Source organism: Leucopleurus acutus (genome assembly GCF_964270905.1).
Source record: "Leucopleurus acutus genome assembly, chromosome: 13".
NCBI lineage: Eukaryota > Metazoa > Chordata > Mammalia > Artiodactyla > Delphinidae > Leucopleurus > Leucopleurus acutus.
Window position 1 is genome coordinate 3048126 of NC_139155.1, and position 20183 is coordinate 3068308.

At 50.6% G+C, this 20183-nt stretch overlaps 1 protein-coding gene across 2 annotated transcripts in view; it reads left to right on the forward strand.

Annotated features, from left to right (window-relative positions):
• Positions 1-20183, forward strand: part of MBP (myelin basic protein) — a 423042-nt gene that overhangs the window by 293891 nt on the left and 108968 nt on the right. The window contains exon 1 of one of the 2 annotated variants that reach the window (XM_082853265.1): positions 17560-17700. The exons of the other annotated variant lie outside the window; for it this stretch is intronic. The gene's annotated coding sequence lies outside the window, so the exon portion shown is untranslated. Of the gene's footprint in view, positions 1-17559; positions 17701-20183 lie in introns of those variants that run through there. 2 annotated transcript variants of the gene reach the window in all.

Here is a 20183-nt window from a genome sequence, read left to right on the forward strand (position 1 = left end):
ATTTCTGAGCAAAGGACATGCTAAAAATGCACCCCAAAATCCACAATATGATTCAAAATCCTCCCTAATTCTTACTTTGTATGGAGTCATAGGATTAAAGAAAGTAATTCTGTAACTTTTAAATTTGCATTTGAAGAAGGCTTGCCTGAGAAGAGGAAGCATGTTCTCACACAGCCATAATTAAACAACGAAAAAAGAAAGTGGTAATCGCAATGCCTTGCATTTAAACACTGCTTTCTTCCGAACAGCACAGTCATGGGAATCAGAGCTGGGAAGGACCTTGCGGAGAGAAAATCAAGTTCAACCTACCATTTAAATGATGGGAAACGGAGGCCTAGAAAAAGTTAAGTGACTTTTAAGGCCTTAACTTTACCAGCTAGTGGCTGGGACCGCCTAAAATAAATGAACTTCCAAAAATCTCTGCTTCAGGAGTCACATAATTAAGCTGTGAATATTATCACCTTACTTTTAAGCAACAGAGGAAATAAGTTAGAAACAGGTGACTATAATGTATCCAAGTTACAAAGTAGCAAAATGAGAGCTCAGAATTCTTGCCTCTTGCCTGGATGTTCTGACGGATCCCCACCTGCAGTACTGAGCTGCATTGATCAGGTTCGTTCAAATTTACCATTCAGTTTTCTACAACCCTACTCTTAGTGTTATCCCTCACTTTAGGATGTAAAGGTGTGAGGACGGACAGTTTGTATGTCCTTATTAATCACGATTTTGGGAGAATGTAAAAATACAGAATCAAAAACTGTCTACAGATGTCTCCACGTCACAGTGATGCTTCCTTAAAAATTCAGGAATCCTCACCGGAGGACAGGAGTAAACCCAGCTGCCAGCAAAGGCTTAAATAGGGGTCGAATAGGCAGAAGCACCAGTGATCGGTCTTTATTTTCAAACCCCTTGCCTTCTTGTTTCATTTTACGAGTCCTGGGTAACGGACAGGAACTATGGGATACGTGTTTCCCAGGTAGCCAGAGCTTTTTAGAATCCGGAAAAAAAAGGTCATTAGGGAGGTTATTCCCAGGGGTGAAGCTGGATATGCCTGGGCATTCGGGAAGCAAACTTGCAAAAAAAGACTGGAAAGGCCTTGGGTTCGGATTTCACAGAGGTCCTGCTGAGTCTCAAATGTTCCTAAATTTAGAAAGCAGATGTGGAAACTGGCACGACTTGAAAAATCATAAAACATTTCTGTATTGAAGAGTATTTTAATTTTAAAATATTATGTCACCTTCCTCTTCCAGGAAAATGGAGTAGCATGTCTCCCTATACCCCCAGAGAAGAACAACTAGAAATCCTGGATGGAATATACACAACAAAAACAAAAAGGTTCTAAGTGGAGGAGAAAAGAGGAAGATTGGTCAGGAACCAAGGAATAAGGCGGTGTGAGCCCCAGGGGTCCCTTTCGGCCACATGCGTCCCTGTCTTTGAACTGAAGAAGCTACAACTGAGAAATGGCACTGGAAGCAGACAGAAAAAACAACAACGGCGGAAGCCCGCTCTGTCTGGTCAAAGGCAGGGAAGGGGCAGCCAAGCAGGCAGAAAACTTTCAGACAACAGACAACTGCTCCAGTCCAACTAAAAACCAGAGAAACTGGTGTCCTCCACCCGCCCCCCTCACAACCATGCAGGCAAAGGCTAAGTAGGGGGCCAAGATGTGCGCTCCACAGGCTGGGACAAAGGCCCAACACCCTGTCTGGGATGCTGTCCAGGAAGTCCAGTAGTGGCCAAGACATTCCTACCCTTAGCTGGTAAGGACCACCCACCCCTGCCTGGATCACCGACTTAAACATACAATTATACAACTTTTAGGGAAAAAATGAAAGAAAACCTTGGGCATCTCGGGTTAAGCAAAGAGTTCGCAGACTGATACCAAAAGCATCATCCATGAAAGGGAAATGTGATAAATTGGCAATTTCACTGAAGTTTAAGACTTCTGCCCTGCAAGAGGCCCTATCCAGAGGATGAAAACACATCTACAGGATGAACGAAATCTTTGCCCACCAAATATCCAATAGAGGACAAGTATTCAGTATCCTGCCGAGCTCTGGGGTGACTCTAAAATCAGGAGAATATTTTTTTTAACAAACGGGATGGAGTTTATACCTACAAAAGTGTCATCTTTCGTAATGGTCACCTTGGGAAGTTACACAAACCTTGAGAAGTTACGTGCGTGGAACACGGGTCCAAACATTTTGAAGCTCCTCTTTGGGAATTACCTTCAAAAACAGCTAACGAAAAACTCATGCCGAGCTTCCCTGGTGGCGCAGCGGTTGAGAGTCCGCCTGCCGATGCAGAGGACACGGGTTCGTGCCCCGGTCCGGGAAGATCCCACGTGCCGCGGAGCGGCTGGGCCCGTGAGCCGTGGCCGCTGAGCCTGCGCGTCCGGAGCCTGTGCTCTGCAACGGGAGGGGCCACAACAGTGAGAGGCCCGCGTACCGCAAAAAAAAAAAAAAGTCATGTCCTTTTTCATTGAGAACAGCATCGATGCTCCGTCAGTCTTGCCTGTCCCTCTAAAGACCAAGACGCGCACTTCCAAGAACAGTCAGAGATGAGACACCACAACTAATGAATGTTTAAAAAGAGTAAATCCCCCAACAAGATAAAAAGAACCGTTTTTTTCCAACTCACATCACACATAGCTCATTTCCCTCATGTAGAATTTCTAGAAAAAGGCCAATAAACTCATAGGAAAACATGGTTAAAGGCCACGAACAGATAATTCACGTGAAAGGCGTTAATAGTGTGAAGAGAAGCTCAACTCACACGTGACGAAAAGTGCGCTGAGAACTTGCTTTCACCTCTCAAGTCAGCGTGTCAGAAGTTGGATGACACAGTGGGATGGCGTCTTAAGCCGACAACTCGGCAATATTTATCCGTACAACGTAGGTACTGTTGTTTTGCAAACCCGCACGGACACGGAGGGCAAGGAGACACAGAGGAAAGACGCCAGCGCCCCAGGCCGTAGGCGGCAGGTGTGAGAAGCAAGGAATTTACAAGCTGGTTTCCGCTTCCGCCCCGCCCCCGCGGAGTCTTCAAGTTCATCCAGAGGCCTCAGCAGGGTCCTGGCCCAGCCTGGGTGGGTGGTGGAGGCGGGGGTGATCTCAGTACCACATCACTCTCCGAAGCTGCATCCCTGAAAGTGGTCCCCACGCTGGGCGCGGTGGCCAGAACCCACATCCTGAGGACAGGGGAGGGGTGAGGAGAAGGGAGGGGCCTTGGATCGCCCGGGGCCGGCGGGCAGGTCAGCCTGAGGTCAGCCTGCAGTCATGTCTTCTCCGTGACCTGATGGCCTCCTCCAGCACTGACCTTTGACCCAGCAACTACCCCCACAGATACATTTCCATGTGTGTCAATGACATAGGTGTAAGGTATTTCAGCTTTATTCGTTACAAAAGATGGGAAATAACCTGCATGCCTCTCACTATGGGACTGATAAATTATGCCTCATTCATAAAATAAAATTTTATGTGGATGTTGCGGAAGGAGTATATTCCTCAAGCACTAATATGTTGCTAAGTGTGAAAAAAAAGCAACGTGTGCAGCAGTTTATAAACTTTATGTCATGGATATAAGCTTTTTGTAATGCCATAGGTGTTAAGGAAGGGAAATGTATTTATACATGATATATAGATATAATATATACATGATGTCACTGTATATAAATAATGCATGCAGAGACACACAGTCACGGCATATATATTTCTGGAAGGATATGTCAGAAACTGATAATGCGGCTGCCCCGGGGGCACTTAAGGCTGAGAACGGATAATGAGAAACCGTGCTTCCGCATCTGAGCGCCCGTGAACACTGAGCTATTGGCAGCCACACTCTTTGCTATATATCCTATGACTCAGACCTTATTTTAGGCAGCCTTTCCAAATGATGAGTTGTTACGAAAGTACTTTGAACAATGACACAACTTTTTGAATATTGTACATAATCTCCCTGAGCGACTGCAAAGGTGGCATCTGTAATTTTTACATTAAATTTTTCAACTGCTCGTGTTACTTTAATCTCCCCCCCAACACACCCCCAGTACGAATATGTAAATAATTGACGTGGAGAAAGTCAGTTTTTCCATTGTTTTTTTGGCTTCCAATCGTCAATAGACTAAATGACCATGGTAATAGCTTTCAGTTTATTTCTAATAAGAATAGACTGAACCTCAAAAAGATTAAAACTTATAACCACTAAACATGATTTCATGCTTTGTAAATTCTACTCAAAGATCCAGAAATCTTTTATGATATGCTCCTATTTCTGTGAGATTCCAACTTTTCATGATTTTTCTGTCTGTATTCCAAATTCAGTACCGTAGGCAACACATTCTTATAAGTCACTTTCCAAATATAAAATTACTAAAATGTAACTCAAATGTGTTCCGTTATTTCATTCAACAAGCACTTATGGAGTGTTTGCAAAGCGCTACATGAAATTAATACTCTATCTACTCTCTTAAAAATGACAACGAAGAAAGAGAAATTTCAATCAATAAATAAGACTAACAAAAAATTCCAAATAATAATGCAACCTTATGGTGGTCCTGGTTATGTAAATACTTTCCCATTCTTCATATTTTTATTTCCCTGTTTCACATGCAATCGTTCTCCAGGCATTTTCTGACTAATTAAGGATTGCTGGGGCTGCAAGAATTAGAAAGCCACTCAAATCAGCTCAAGTAAAACTGGATTTTCTGAGCAGACACAAAGGAATTAACTAGAAACAAAGTCTGTAATACAGCTGGACCTCTGGGAAGTGGATATTTCTTGAAAATGGGTCTCTCTTTTCTTTCACTCTGCATCAGGCAGCCTGGTAAGACCAAGGTATCCAGAAGGGTTATTCCAGAAATTGATGTTTGCGTCAATCATTTATGTAAATACTTAAAAGGTATTACATATTTTCCTGCAAATATGATCTGATACTGCCTCACCTGTAACTTTTTGATAGCTAGCGGTTATCCTCAGTGTAAACCTCAGAGCCCTAAACTTTAAGGATCTTACCTCTGCTTACCTAACCAGCCTTATTTCGTGATATTCCCGCTGCCCCCCTACATACCCTCCCTCAATCTCCAGACCTTTCTACATCCTGTAGTTATGCTTTGAACCGTTAGCACTTTAACGTCGTATAACTTATACTGAAATACTTCCTTCTGTTTTTACATTTTTAAAAACAGTTGCAGTCAGGTCTGTTCTGGATATAACTGGGAGTAGAAGAGAAGATGGCAGGTAGCACAATGATCTCACCTTAAGCCTGTCTCCGTGCCTACACACTCACCGAGAGCCGGTTCACCTCCCCCTCTTTCCTCCATCTTCGTGAAATCAGATCAGGGAAGATCCGAAACCCAGTCACCCAAAATGAGCATGGTTGATAGTTTCCATTTCATTTACGTCTCCCAGTGGTATTTGCATTTTATCATGAATCAAAACTTTAAAATAAAGTGAAAACGTTAGAATGTTAGCATTTCCATCATCAGCCAGTAGAAAATTGATGTGATTGGGAAGGCAGGCGAGGACCTCTCAGTGCCCCCTAATTCAAACCATATTCTGCCTTCATAAAAGGCTGACCTTGGCTGTACTCTGGTTGTCAAGAAAGTGTATATCGCACAGATGAGTACACTGACTTTCTCATAAAGCTGGCCGTGATTGCATCTGCCGAAGCAGGGCCGCAGAGCTACCCATCAACACATCTCAAATGAATTTCCACAGTAGGCCAGAGATGATTAAATAATTTTTGTAGAACAGCATTTGAAATTTTGCTTTTATCTATATGTTTGATAATAGTCAACAGAGAACGGATTGCATCCCTCCAAGAAAAGAATAATCTGGCATTTTAAAGAAGTCCTGAGGCACACATTAGCACAAAAAACGCATCCCGCTCAGTATGTCAGGCACGCACTTCTTAGAGGCCTCTTCAGGTACTTTATCTTTCAGCTTTTCCAAATGGTATTTTTTAAAAGCGTCCAGATGTCTATCCTAAAGGCAATTATTTCCTTAAAGTTCATAGAGAGTCGGAGACAAAGGAAAAATACATTTTAACATTTGTACGTTTGTCCCCCGGCAACAGAAGTTAAGCATTAAATTGCACTATGACTCTAAAAGCTGTAAGGAAAAAGGGACCGTGGATAACCGTAGTCAATGACTTTAGGAAATCCACGTTAGTCAAGTCTGCACAAATCCTCACGTTTCCTTCTGAGACACAGTCAGTGCTTCCATAGTGGGTAAATACATGTCTCCTTGGCCAGGCTAGAGCATCCAGTTTTTCCATCAAACACCAACCTAGATGTGGCTGTAAAGATATTGTGTAGACATGATTAATATCTTCAGTCAGTTGACTTTAAGGAGATTACCCTTGATGATATGGGTGGAACTCATCCAATCAGTTAGAAGCCTTTGGAGCAAACACTGAGGTTTACTGGAGAAAAAGGAATTCTGCCTTGAGACCTCAGCATTGGCTCCAGCCTGCTGACCAGGAGACTGACCAGTGCCCGCGGTCTTGTGACCCAGTCCTTGAAGGAAATCTCTTTATAGGTGACGGACGGATCAGCTGATAGATAAACATCTCCTTCTCCTCGTGGCTCTGTTTCTCTGGAGATCCCTGACTAATACACCTTCCCATGCCATCATACTGATTAATTTACATGCCACATCTGATGGTTTTTGCAAGGATAAGAGCTCTGTGAATATATTTAGATATATCATCTTAGCGAATAGATTATTTACTGCCTTAAATCAGCTTTTTCAAGCCATGATCCCAGAGTCGTAAACAAGTTGCCTGAGTGACTCAAGTGGCCAGAAGGAGAAGGACAGCTTCTAAATGATCCTTTGTCATTGCCAGGATGAACTCGAAAGCTCTGATTCACTGTTACTGGTGCTGTGTGCTTTAGCTGGAGAAGTTAGAGCCGCGCAAATGGAATTTACATACTACAGACACATCACAAGGGCGCCAGGTTAACCTTTATATACTTTCCTTGATGTTTCCAAGGAGAGTGGGGATACGTGCCTAATACTTCATCAGCCTGAATTACGCTTTTCTGCCACCTTGATTATCACGTATTTGTCTCATTTCCCGATCTAGATCACAGGAGTTAAATTCAGATGCGCCAGTGAAACAGCCTCATTTACTCTTTGGAAGAGCTCTGCCTAAACAGCTTTTACTCTCTGCCAATAACTTCTCTTTAGCTAATAATGCCTGTAAACATTCTAAATGAAAAGGGGGAATTGTGGATCGTCTCCCAGGAGATTAACCTTCCATTTTCTAGAAGATGGAAGCACCAGATATTCTCATAAAGATAAACCAACACATCTGACAGGTGGTTTCTCCATCAGCCTCTTACCCCTCATAGAGTTCTCACCTTCCTAACCTCCTACAGTGTGACATGTTACAAGATACTGTGATCTCTGCGCTTAAATCCACGGTATCCATGATTTTACAAAGCCAGGCTGGAACTACACATAATTCACTTAGAATGAATGAAGGGACCTTTCATTTCAAAAGAGTCATTTTTTAAAATTCTCTTGGTCAGTCTGGACTTTTGCTGGCTGTGCTCAAAGCTGGGGGCACGTGTATTCTAATAGAATGTGTGACTTTAGTTTTCTCTGAGCCCACGGATATCAAATTCAAGCTAGTTGATCATTCTAGCAATATTCATTCTGTGATTATTACCAAAATCACCATGAGTGCACTTACCTGTTTTCAGAGTGAGACTTTCATCCGGGACTCTTGGGTAGATTAATCAACACAACTCCAGTGAGAGGCCCGCATATCACACACAAAAAAAGAGTCATGTGAAGTTAATCAGTTCTAATCAGTCATATGTAGGTTACTGGCCTTACCAACCACTCTAAGGCCAAGGTCCCCCCGTCCCGGTCGGGGGTCAGGTCATGAGCGGCTGGGTGAACCCTGGAGGCCCCGGGCGGAGCACGGACTAGGCTGGGACGTTCCCTAGGATGCACCCAAGCTTCTCTTCTCCACTTCTAAAGCTGCTCCTGGCTGCGGGGTAACTGTCTTCTGACCTCTTCAGGATGGGGAGGGCACCTTCTCCTAAGCTGACAGCCTCTGGTGACACTGCCAGCAGCAAAGAACCGCCCCCAGTTCCCACCCGTGGGCTCCACACTCACTCAGGCCCGTTTGTAAGGCGGGTAGCTATATTCACAGCTATGTAGGCACAGAGAGAGATGCATGGAGAGAGAAAGGAAAAGGGACCAGAAAATACTTGAAGGCGGGGTGTAGCCAGCTTCATCTCTCCACTAAGTGTGAAGGCTGTAGCTTCTTTCTAAGCAGCAAGTGGCCTTGTCCTACGTCAGGTGTGTGACCTTGGAGGCAGCCTGTGCGGGAAAAGGGAAGGAGAGCCGCAAGCTCCTTCTCTTCCGTCTGCAGGTGACATCAACCACCTGCCCATGACCTGGCCAAGGGCCGCTGGCAGCCCAGCAGAGGCCCTGACTCAGCTTAGGGAAGAATTTGTACTCATCACGTGGTTCTGACCCACAGAGCAAAAGCTCCCGGAACTCTGCAAACAGGGATCGCTTTGCTTTCGCTTGAAATCCATGTAATTTCAAATGTCATCAGCTCTGAATTCATGTGCAAATGGTATGCAGTGTTTCAAGCAGAGTGTTCCACCTGCTTTAGAGACTAAGCTCTATTTAAACCTGCTCTGGTGCTCCTTTGCACGCACCCTAGGTAATAAGAAGTAGCTACTGTCTCTACTACTCATGTTTATTCGTGGTTAACAAGGCCCTTCCCTTAAGGCCTCTGTTTGGCTATGATCTGTTTCCCTGCTGGTGATTATCCCATGCCCTTTAAACGAATAGTATTTACCTCCTTTTACATATGAAAAACACATAGACACAGAGCAAACATGTACCTAGTCTTTACTATGTACCGGGCCCTGTGGAAGAATCTCCCACACACTAGCTCATTTAACCCTCAGGACAATTCTGAGATAAGGAAGTATTACTATCACCCTTTCACAAACGGAGAAAGTGAGGCCCATGGAGGTTAAACAACTCACCAGGGTCACAGAGCTGGTAAGGTGCAGTGCCAAGGTTAAAGCCAGGCTGTCTGGTTCCTGTGTCCATGCTTTCACTATGATAAACCTCTATTCCGTATGTCACAGTGACAAAAATCATTCTCACATGAGTATCCACATGTAAACATGAGCTCCACCTTCGAAGTTGCTCCCTGCTGCTGGCAGGGCTAGAAGCTCCTTCCCAAACTAACCAGAGTGATTCGATCTGTTCTCATCCTCATGGTTGTCCCAGAGGCGATCACACAGCCTCGGCTGGCCCCACTGGACTAAAGCCCCAGACTTCAGTTTGAAGACTGAATCTAAATGAGAAGCAGGAGTTGCCATTAGCCCTTGGGGAAATGAGAGAATCCTGCCAAGGATGAAATTGCCCTGAGGTAGCAGAGCTGCAAAGCGGAGAGAGTGAAGGGGACCCTTACCAGGTCATCTGAGCTGCGAGAACAAGCCGTACCTGAAGCTGCCTTTCCCTTTGAACTTTCTAGTAACATATGCAGTGGAATCCTTTTATTGCTTAAGTCGCCGCTTACGCTGGTTTTCTTGTACTTGCATCTAGTAACTAATTTGGTCCAGGGTGGGATGTTTATTACACACGGTCTTTTAAAGATGGACTTGGCTGAGTTGAAGACAGGGCAGTGATGGGCCATCTGTGACATTTTAAAGGTAAACATACGGCTAAGTTCCTCCAGCTGTGTGTTGACACTTGAACAATGTCTGGCTGCAGTGTAACAGGAAAGGGCCAATTCTGACCCCAGGTTGGATCTGTTTCTTTGACTTTAGCCTTTGCTTTTCCTTGCTTCTTTTTATTACAATCGTACATAATGGCCTGCCTCAGGGAACCCTACCCACTGGTGAATGGCTGGAAGAAAGAAGAAATTAACACATCCCCTCCCGGAGGCTGGCCATTCCAGGAGATGTTTTGCAAGACTGGTGGCCCTTTTACTTTACTTCCTCCCTGTCTCTCCCTCTCTATTCTCTCTTTTTACTCTACTTCCCTCTCTGATTCTATAAAAGAAACCGGCACCCAGACCCCCATAAGATGGTTTTTCAGAGACACTAGTCTGCCATCTTCTCGGTCTGCCGGCTTGTATTCCTGGCCTCAACAAAGTCGTATTCCTGACCTCAACACCTCGTCTCTGATTCATTGGCCTGTCGTGCGGCGAGCAGAGTGGAACTTGGACTCTGTAACAGTTATGCAAACCTGCTCATATATTGTGCCAGGACTCTGTAACAGTTATGCAAACCTGCTCACATATTGTACCACCGAGAGATAAAAATCACTGATAATACCATATAATCCATGCTCATTTACATTTATTTTAACAGCCTGGCTGCAGGTACTTCTGCAAACACACAAGCAAATTCTATTTCCCTAACCAAACAAAACTCTGAAGTTGTAGTTTCTGGTTGCCATGAGAACAGTTATATTTAAATGTTCAGTCCCAGAAGCAGTAACACAGATACGCAGATTCTCTGAACCAGCCTGTCCTCTTCCACTTTCACCAATTCGCATCAAGTACTTTAAGAGGTGGCAGAGTTGAAAGCCAGAAAAAACCCTCATTCAGTAAAAACTCCTGGGTTCCACTTACCTTGCAGGACTTGGCCGAAAGTTTCAAATACAAAATCCTTTTCCCATAACTGGTGGTGGTGAACGATTTATAAAACATACTTGGAAGTGGCGGTGTTCCCTGAAGGCTGATGGAATTTGTAAAGTGTCACGTAACCCTCAGTCCCACGTCACTTGGTCTGTAAGGAGTGAGGTCACAGGAACCCTGGACACTGGGTCCAGGGAGAGACATACACGTGCGGCCAAGGAGGGAGCAACAGGAGGGTTTCGGGCCCTACTTTTTTCATCAGTGCTTTACCTGCCGGGACCACAGAGCTGTCAGAGGCGGATGGCCGGGAGCTGATGAGCTTCAAGGTCAAGGTCCCTCCCACACTGGGACCTCACTGTGCGTTCATAGTCCTGGGTTCTGTTTCTTAAAAAGGGCTCCCAAATTTTATAGGCTTTGCGCCCCAGCAAACTTGGAGGTACCCTTGTGCCCACAAGCAAAAAAGAAGGTTAAAGGGCGGATGTTAATTTCAGACACTTACTATCTTTAAGAAGCACTTTCGAATGTGAACACAGGGAACAGCAGATCCTTCTGTCTGGAAGATTCCAACCAGCGTTCAAACATGCTGTCCTTTCTCTCATCCTAAAATAGAACCCTTTCTTTCCTCCCTTTACAAAAACTCCCTGGGGCAGGGGATGCCACCCCACTCCAGTCAGGATGTCCCCCCTCCACACCCCGGTCTGGTCCATGCACAAAAGCCCGTCACCTCATCAGCCCTCGGCCATCTCTCCTCCAGAGGCCCCTTCTGCACGCCCTTCTCGCGCCCCCCACCCCGGTCCCCCATCTGCCTGGTCTTCAGTGTTGGGATGAGCTGTCGGATGCTCTGTTCTCCAGTTGATTCACTCCCCAAGTGACCTCAGCCGGTCTCCAGACTCACAAGGTGCCCATGTAAGAGACAACTCCCCCAAACTGTAGCTCCCATCAGGACCTCCGAATCAAACACGCACCCCATCTCCCTTGGACTCCTAAGAGGCACGAGCAAAAGAGAGCTCCTGACCCCCTCGTTGGTGCTGACATCATCCTGCAGCTGCTCAGACCGAGCCCGGGCCATTCGGACCCTCCTCCCTGGCCCTCGCCCCGCCTGTAATCTGTCAGCCCACCCTGGCTCTTACCCGTACGAACACCCAGCACCGGCTCCACCTCCACCCGGGACCACTGCAGCAGGTTCTAACTGACTTCCTGCTTCTGCTTTTCCCTACTCCAGTCTATCCCCAAACTTCAGCCCCCTCCAAGCAAGACCCAGAGCAGCTGCAGTGGACGGCAAGGCCCTCTGTGTGACCCCCGCCCCGAATAGCCGACCTGCCTCTTAACACGCTCCCTCCAGCACGGTGGCTCCCACGGTTCTCTGAATACACAGGCATCCCTGCCACCATAGGGCCTTTGCACCTGCCGCCCCAGGGTGTCTGCGCCTGCCACCCTGGGGCCTTTGCACCTGCCACCCTGGGGCCTTTGCACCTGCCGCCCCAGGGTGTCTGCACCTGCCACCCTGGGGCCTTTGCACCTGCCACCCCGGGGCCTTTGCACTTACCACTGATGTGTCCCAGAATGCACTCCCCCACCCCCACACCCCGAGATATGCTCCCTCACTCCCTTCCATTTGGATTGAAAGAATCCGCCCCCCCATCCAGCACTTCCTATCCCGGTCCCCTGCGTCCCCCACCCCCTGTGGCCCCCTTATTGGCACTTGCCCACTCACACTGGCTGTTTGTTACTAACTGACACAGAGGCAGGCCCTCCCTCCTGTGGTCTTTCTGTTGGGTGTGCCCCACCCCCCCAGCACACACAGCAGTGGGGCAATCATGGGGACATCGGGACCCCAAGGAGACGTGTCCCAGCCCATGGGGGGCGTGGCACTGCAGAGGGGGCTTCACAGAGTGCCCACGGCCAGCCGCTGGGAGACGGAGGGCTGTGAGCCCGGCTGGGAATGTGTGTAAGGTGACACCCTGCGTGCCTGGGAGCGAGAGAACTTGGGTGTGTTATCTGAGCCGCCAGGACCCCGGCATCCGGCCTGCCCTTCAAGAACCACCCTCCCCCGTGTCTCCATCAGACCTGCTCTTCCTCCGATGTTCCCCATCTCGGCCATCCTGCCAGGGGTCTGAGTGTCACCGGGACCTCGCCCTCTTCCTCAGCCCCCCTCCCCCGCCCCGTCCAGCAGGGACTGCCTGCTCTCTGCCTTTAGCAAAGAGGGAAGCCCGTGGGCTCTGCAGCCGGCCCACCAGCCTCTGAAGTCTGACCCCAGTCCTTCTGACGACGGCAGCAGGTATGGACCACGGGTCCACCAGCCAGGCCCCTTCCCAGGGCTTGACGGGCAGGTGGTCCTGACAGCAGAGACGCAGGCCCCCGAGCAGTGTCCCCTTCAGCGGGCGCCGCGGGCAGCCCCGGACGCTGGGAACCATGGGAATCGGGGATCTCATCCCAGAGGCGCCGTGAGGACCCAGGGCTGATGCAGGGAGTTGCCTCAGTGCTGCTGGAAGCAGGTGACGCCTCCAGCGGTCAGCTCACTTTTATGGTCACTATTCTTCTCCTGAGGGTTCTCTCCGCCCCAATCTCTCCTGGGAATCCACTCCGCAGAGCTGTGGAATGACCGTCCTGAAGCTTCCTCGGCCTCAACCCTTTGCTCCAGGGCAGCCTGGCCTCACAGCCCCTCCACAAGGTCACACCCCTGAAACCCGCAGCTCCTCAGCATCTCGCACCTCCGTGCTTGCCCGGGCTGGTGCCCCTGCCCTCCCCCTTCCCCCGCGGCCCTGCACCCCAAGAAGCACAGCAGGGAGACCCTCGGGTCCTCTCGGACCTCAGGCTGGCTCCCTGCCCACCCGCCTGCTGGGCCTTCCAGGTGCGCAGGTAGATGCTCCGGGGCTGGCCCAGCCTTGGGGGCCTGAAGCTGCAGCCCACCTGCCTGAACCAGGAGGACGGCAGGTGGGGAAGACTCTCGGGGCCCAGGTGGCCGGGGTCCCAGATCGAAGTCCCAGATCAGGCCCCAGGGTGCCTCCCTCTGGCCTCCCCTTCCCTCCTTCATCCCACGCCCCACCGTTTCTATCATCAAATTGTCCTGTCCCCGTTCACGTGAGGTTTCTTTACGCGAACGGCTGGTCCTCTATTTTTCCTTCTGTGACTCCATGAGTTTGCTTCCAGGGGCAGCCGTATCAAAGTGCCACAAACCGGGTGGCTCAAAACAACGGAAAGAGCCTCTGTCGCTGTCCTGGAGCTGAAGTCCGGAATGAAGGGGCGGGCGCGCTCCCTCTCGAGTCTCCAGGGCCGGGTCCTCCCCATGTCTTCTGGGCCCGGGGGCCCAGGCTCCTTGGCCTGTGTCACCGCGCAACCGTGTCACCGTGCTCGCAGATTCGGGGGGTCAGGGGTGCGGGGAGCACACAGGAAGGGCAGACAATTCCTGCTCCGTGAGGCCTGGGACCTCAGCTGGGGGGACCCAGAGGCCACAGCGACTCAGGCGGGGTCCCTTCTGAAAGCCGCTGGTGTCTCCTGGGCTGGCACAGGCTGTCCTTAGAGGACGGTGGCTGGGTTCCGAGGGCGCTGGCCCTGAAGAGGAAAGCAGATGTGCTCGGCACTGCTGTGACCTCGCCCCAGAAATCCAGGGCCTGACTCCACGGCTGGGGCCGTCACAGGGATGTGCCCAGGTTCAAGGGCAGAGACTCACCTCCTCCTTTTCCATGGCACCGGCCTCGAAGGCACAGAGGAAGGAGAACGAGGGATTTGTGGGATTGGGATGGCGTTGGGGCCACGTGTGGAAGCTACACCTGCCACACGACACCCAGGATCGTCAAGCCTCTGCTTGTCAGCGCAGATGAGCCCCCGAGCTCACCAGGCGGGTTGACAACAGGCCATTCAGGGTTGAGAGCTCCCTGGGAGAAGAAATTCTAGAAGCAATTAGAGTGGGAGGATGATATCTATTGAACGTGTACAGAGTTCCTTCAAAAATACACTGAATCCAGAATCTACTTCTGCAGTTGAAGAGTGACTTGGATCTTACGGAAAGCTGTTTGCTTTTATTTTTATTAATAAAATTAGGGAGCTATGGTTAAAGAAAAATACTATATGTGTGTGTGTGTGTACCCTTTGTAAAACAGTTTGTATTTTGACACTGTATTTTTGACACTGTAAACAGCAGTGTCAAAAAATTGATGGTAGAAAATGTGTGAAAGTTTTTTTGTTTTTTCCCACACAGTCAAACGTGTACAAATCTCCTTTCCTTTCTTTTTTTTCCTGGATAAAAAGAAGTGAAGTGAGAAGTGGCTTGTGTGTGTGTATGTGGTTGTATGTGTGTGGTTGTGTGTGTGAATGTGTGTGTGTCTGGTTGTAGTCTAGAAGCCTCCCTCAAACGCTTTCCTTGTTTACATAATTTTTTATGTTGCACTTTGTGGAGTTCATGCACCTAATTTCTTGCAATCATGATCACAGCAGAACCTGTCCAGTTATTAACTGGAATTTAAGTGGATTAACTGGAAATTAAGTGGATTAACAGTTTGTGGATATCACCAGCAAACTGTTAATTACAAACCAGAGATGAAAGTGATTTCAGGGCTTTTGTAAGCAAAAATATAATTACAAAGGTAAATCTGTCGATGAAGAAAATTCTTTAGAAACTCAAAATGCATGCAGTGTGGTCTCTTGGAAATTATTTAGCTTCCTCTCTTCCTTCAGTTTGGGTAATATGCAGTTTAATAGGACTGAAAAAACGAACTGAAAAAACGAACTGAAGGTGTATCATGCAGGAAACTTTGTGCTCCCCGCTACGACACGAAATGCTGAAGGCTGTTGCCCTCGTTACGTGAAAAGCAGTAAGAGGTGGAGGGAACGGCCATATTTTTCTTAGAAATATCAGAGACAATGAAGTTTGGATCATTTATCTTTTACCTGTCAAAAGACCCATTTTGAATAAAATCAATCTCCGTCATTGCGCTCAAAGATGCAAGGCCATCTTCATGTGAAGCGTGACACCCCTCCCAGGGAAGCGCTTGCTTTCCTACTCCCTGGGTCCTTTCCCTGGCATGACGGACCTTCCAAATGCCCACCAGTCACTTTATTTTTTTAATTTTTTATATAAATTATTTATTAATTTAATGTATTTATTTTTGGCTGGGTGGGTCTTTGTTGCTGCGTGCAGGTTCAGTAGTTGTGGCTCGCGGGCTTAGTTGCTCCGCGGCAGGTGGGATCTTCCCGGCCCAGGGCTTGAACCCGTGTTCCCTCATTGGCAGGCAGATTCTTAACCACTGTGCCACCAGGGAAGTCCATCTGTCACTTTATTAAATTGTGTTCCTCGTTCCCTCATATACATTTTCCTTGAAGTTCCCATGCATTTGGGGGCATTATATCCCCCAAATATAGGCATGGTGGGATCTTATAAATACTTTAAAAAGCACTTAACTGGAGCTTGGCAAGCCTGACATTTGCAGAGACGGCTGTTGGCTTATGCGAGGTTTCTACACAGCATGAGGCGGGACAAACCCTGCTGCTTCCCTGTGGCCTGGACTCCCCAATATCCAGTCTTCACTGATGTCTGCAGGGCAGGAGCCCTTCTTCCCAAATCCCAGTGACCCTAGGAAGAAGCAAGGAGACATCTGCGGGGAGAAGAAGTGCTTTGTGATCCTAAAACCGGCATCCAAATGGAACGCACTATGGCTTGAGCTTTAAGAAATATCGGGGTTGGGGGGGAAGAGTGACTTGAGTCGGGGACCCGGAAGCGGCCCGGGTCAGAGTCACTGCCCCGCACACCCTTGGGCTCCTCTGGCCCCCTTAGCCCCGCCCGTCCACCCTCTGCTGCAAGTGGGCTGAAGGCTTGGACGGAGAACTGGGAACAGGCAAACTTTGTCTTCGGCACAGCCAGCATCCCTGCTCCGCAGCCCTGCTGACCTCCCCTCTCTAATTCCTGAAACCCCCTGGCCAACCTTTTCTGAGGAAAGGATCAAATATTTCTGGGACAGTGGACACATTTCTCTTAGAATCACCAGCATTGGAACGTGGTTGCTAGACGCCCGGCCTGTGAGGGCGGATGCTTGGGGAAGACAGCCCTGACACCACACTGGGAGCTGGGGCCCTTCTGGCCGGCCCGGGGGGACCAGAGCTGGGTCTCACCAAGCACCACACTTCCCCTCCCCCTAATAACCAGGTTGGGTCCCTGAGGGCTCCGGGAAAGCGTCAGATTCAATTCCCTGACCTGGAATCTAAGCCATGGGGGACGCCAGGGTCTCGGTCTGGTCTGTGTCTCCCCTCAACATCCTACTTTTCCACCATCAGGAGGACGGTGAGAATGCAGGGGAAAGGACCACCAGACTGTGTGCAGGTGACTAAGGTCCAAACAAGAGGCTTCCTCCGGACCAAGAGGATGACACTGACCACAAGCCAGTAGATGCTTCAGGCCGCAGGCCCCAGGGCCGCCCTTCCAAATGCGCGTCTTCTGGTCTGCTTTGCGAGCGCTCTTCGCTGGCCTCCTTCGGGAAGCCTGTGTTCTCCAGCGGAGCACCTGTCCGGGTGCTGGGATGCACGAGAGCTCCCCGGGTGCTCTCCAGGGGCCAGGCGTTGCTGGGGCCCCTGGAGCCGGCGCTGGCGGCCGTGGAGCGGGCTGTGGAGCAGCTGCTCTCAGGGCTCCCTCCCTGCGCGCTCGGGCGGGGTGACTCGGAGGCTCAGCCGCGAGCAGAGGCTCAAAGAGCCGCAGTTCAGCCCCGGCCGGAGTCCGCGCCCGCCTCCAAGGGCTGCCCCCGCGCGGGGCCCGTGAGTGCAGCAAGCCCGCGTGGCAGAGCCGCCCGGAGGTGGTCCCGGCCGGCGGGCAACAGGTGGGGCGGCTCAGCCCGGCCCGGCCGTGTTTACCTGGCTCGCAGGAAGCCCGGGGGGCGGGGGCGGGGCGGCGGGCGCGCCCGGCGCTCGGAGCCGCCGCCGTCAGTCGCCGCCGCGCGCCAGCGAGGACGAGCCTGCGGCCCCGGCGGCCCGCGTGCCCGACCCGGAAGGCGGCGCCGGCGCCCCGGGACCCCGCGCGCTTGGGGCCCGCGCGGCGAGGAGGCGGCCTGGACCCCGCGGCGCCCTCGGCCGGGGAGCGGCGAGCGCAGCACGGTGGGTGACCCTCGCCGGGGGCGGGAGGGCCCCTATGCGCCCTCGGAGCTGGGACCCGGCCGCGGGGCTCCCCCGGGCGGCGGCGCAGGTGGCGGCAGGTGGCAGCCGGGCGGCCGCCCTGCGAGAGGTGGGCGCGGGTGTAGACGCCGAGCCAGAGCGGCGGGGCTGTCCCCAACGGGTGTCCAGGTGTGGGCTCGGCCGGGCCCGGCGGCCGGGGTCGCGGGCAGAGCGTGGGAGGGGGTGAGGGTAGAGTTTCGGGTGAGAGGTGACAGAGGTCAAGGAGGCCGCCCCGGGCGGGCTGGGAACGCGCGCTGTTGGCGAGCTTTCGGCCAGGCAGGGGTCCCCACCAGCCTAAAGTGCTTCTTAATGACACACCTGGAGCCGAGCGGACGACTCCTGCCGCCCCCCCTGTCCCCTCCCGCCCCTCGAGCCGAAGACCAGTTTCCTTTTGAGCGCCGAGGGCGGCGACAGGCGACTCTCCGGGCTTCCGCCTTCCGGGGGCCCGTCCCGGCTCGGGCCGCGCCGCCTGCGCCCACCTGCGCCCACCTGTGCGCCTGGCGCCCCCGGGCGCGAAGCCCCCTGGGCCCGGCGCCGGGTTGGGTGGCCCTTAGGGTGCCCTGTGATCTGCACGATTCCCTGACATTCAGTGGCTCTGGGTCCTTTGGGCTGCTGGTGGCACTGCCTCGTTTCTTTTAGCGTCTCCTTTCACCTCCTTTCAGAAGGCAGAGTGGGGCTGGGAACCACGTTTGCGTTTCTTTGGTGATCTCAGTAGGAGTCTGGCAGGAAATAAGCGCTTTCTGGTTCCTGGTTCTCTGTTTTCCAAATGCTACAACGTGAGAATCGACAACGTCTGTTCAGTTTGCCTCTGCAGCTGTGGAAGGCACGGGCCACAGCCGGGATGTGCTGGGAGAGGTGTAAACACGGTGCAGGGGTGCCCCTGGCTGTTCTGGCCAGGGATACCCACACCTGGCCTAGAAAGAGAGATTTTCAGGTGGAGGGAACTTTAGGGTGCGTCCTATTTAAGACCTGTGGGTTTTGGAGAAGATTTTAGCCCCCCAGCTCAGGGAGATAGTTTACAGAGTGACCCACAAGTCTGGGACCCCCCCTGAATCGGGCTCAGTCCTGACCCCCCTTCTCCCTGGCAGGACCACCTCTGAGTGCTGGGGGCCTCCTCGGACGAGGTGACCCAGGTGCAGAGCCAGCGGGAGCCTGGGACAGAGCAGCTCTTCAGGGAGGGATGGGCCCAAAGAACCAGCAGGTGGGCCGCAGCCTCACAGCTGTGTTTCTCCCAACCCAGGAGAAGTGCTCATCAGTCGTATTTTTTTTTAAGTGGGATAAACCAAAACCTGAAGGGAGGGAATCCAGTTCAAAATTATTGTAAGGTGTTGGCTAACAGTCACTCCCAACGGTTTACCTGTTCTGAAATAACTCCTTTTATTAACTCAGGGTTAAACAAAAGCTGTTTGGTTCAAATCCACTTTAGAAACCTTTTGTTGTTTGACTTTTAGTTTCTCTTTAGATTCTTTAAAAATTTGACAGTGTCAGCCACCGTCTCTGTGCCTTTTCCACCCACGTGTCCAGGTAGCATTTTTGACCACTTACAAGTTGCCAGGCTGTCTTCTTAGGGCAATGCATCACCTCACTGATAGGCGGGGTGCCCTGGGATCCCCTCATTTGATATAACTACCCTATCAGTACCCTCATTTTTACTGACTAGGAAACCAAGGCATGGAGACACCCAGGGTGCCCAGGACTCAGTTCTGGGAACCTGCCACCAGCCCTTTGTTGCTGCCCTGCAGGGCAGGTAGGACGCCTTAAAAAACCCACAGGGCTACCTTGCACTTCTCTGTCTGTTAAAATTCCACCGCTGATGAGCGGCCACGCCCAACAAAATATGCTTCCTCTTCAGGGTGATTAGCCTCGAAGGCTGCTGTCAGGTCTCTGTTAGTCATCTTTTCCTTAACTTCCTCAGTAAAGTTGACAGTAAAGAAGGAAAGACCGTTCTCTTAATTCCTCAGTACGCTTTTTAGTAAGTAGTCATTAAGCAGGAAGACACTTCTACTGGTCCGTGAGAGCCACTGAAGGAAGCTTAAATCAGCCTGAGTTTGGGGCCCCAGGAGGTGAGTTTAAAGCAACAGTAATTATACACAGGGAGACCCTGGTGGTCCCATTCAGCAGAGATGAGCAGAATTCAAACTCCACCTAAACATGTAGCTGTCAGGCTTTAGCCAGAGACACGGAATCAATGGGAGATGCACAAGAGTGACTTATCGCAAGGAATTGGGGCTGGAGAGGCCGACCAGACAGGAGGCTGCAGCTCTCAGGCGTGAGGTGAGGCCACATCCAGAGCTCACGCTGCAACCAGGAATAGGGAACAGTGCATATCCTGAAGCTTTTAGCAAAGTCTCAGAGTCAGTAATTTCTACAAATTCATAAATATGGATCTGGACTCTGTGAACACCTCTGAGTAAGTGTGAGGCTCT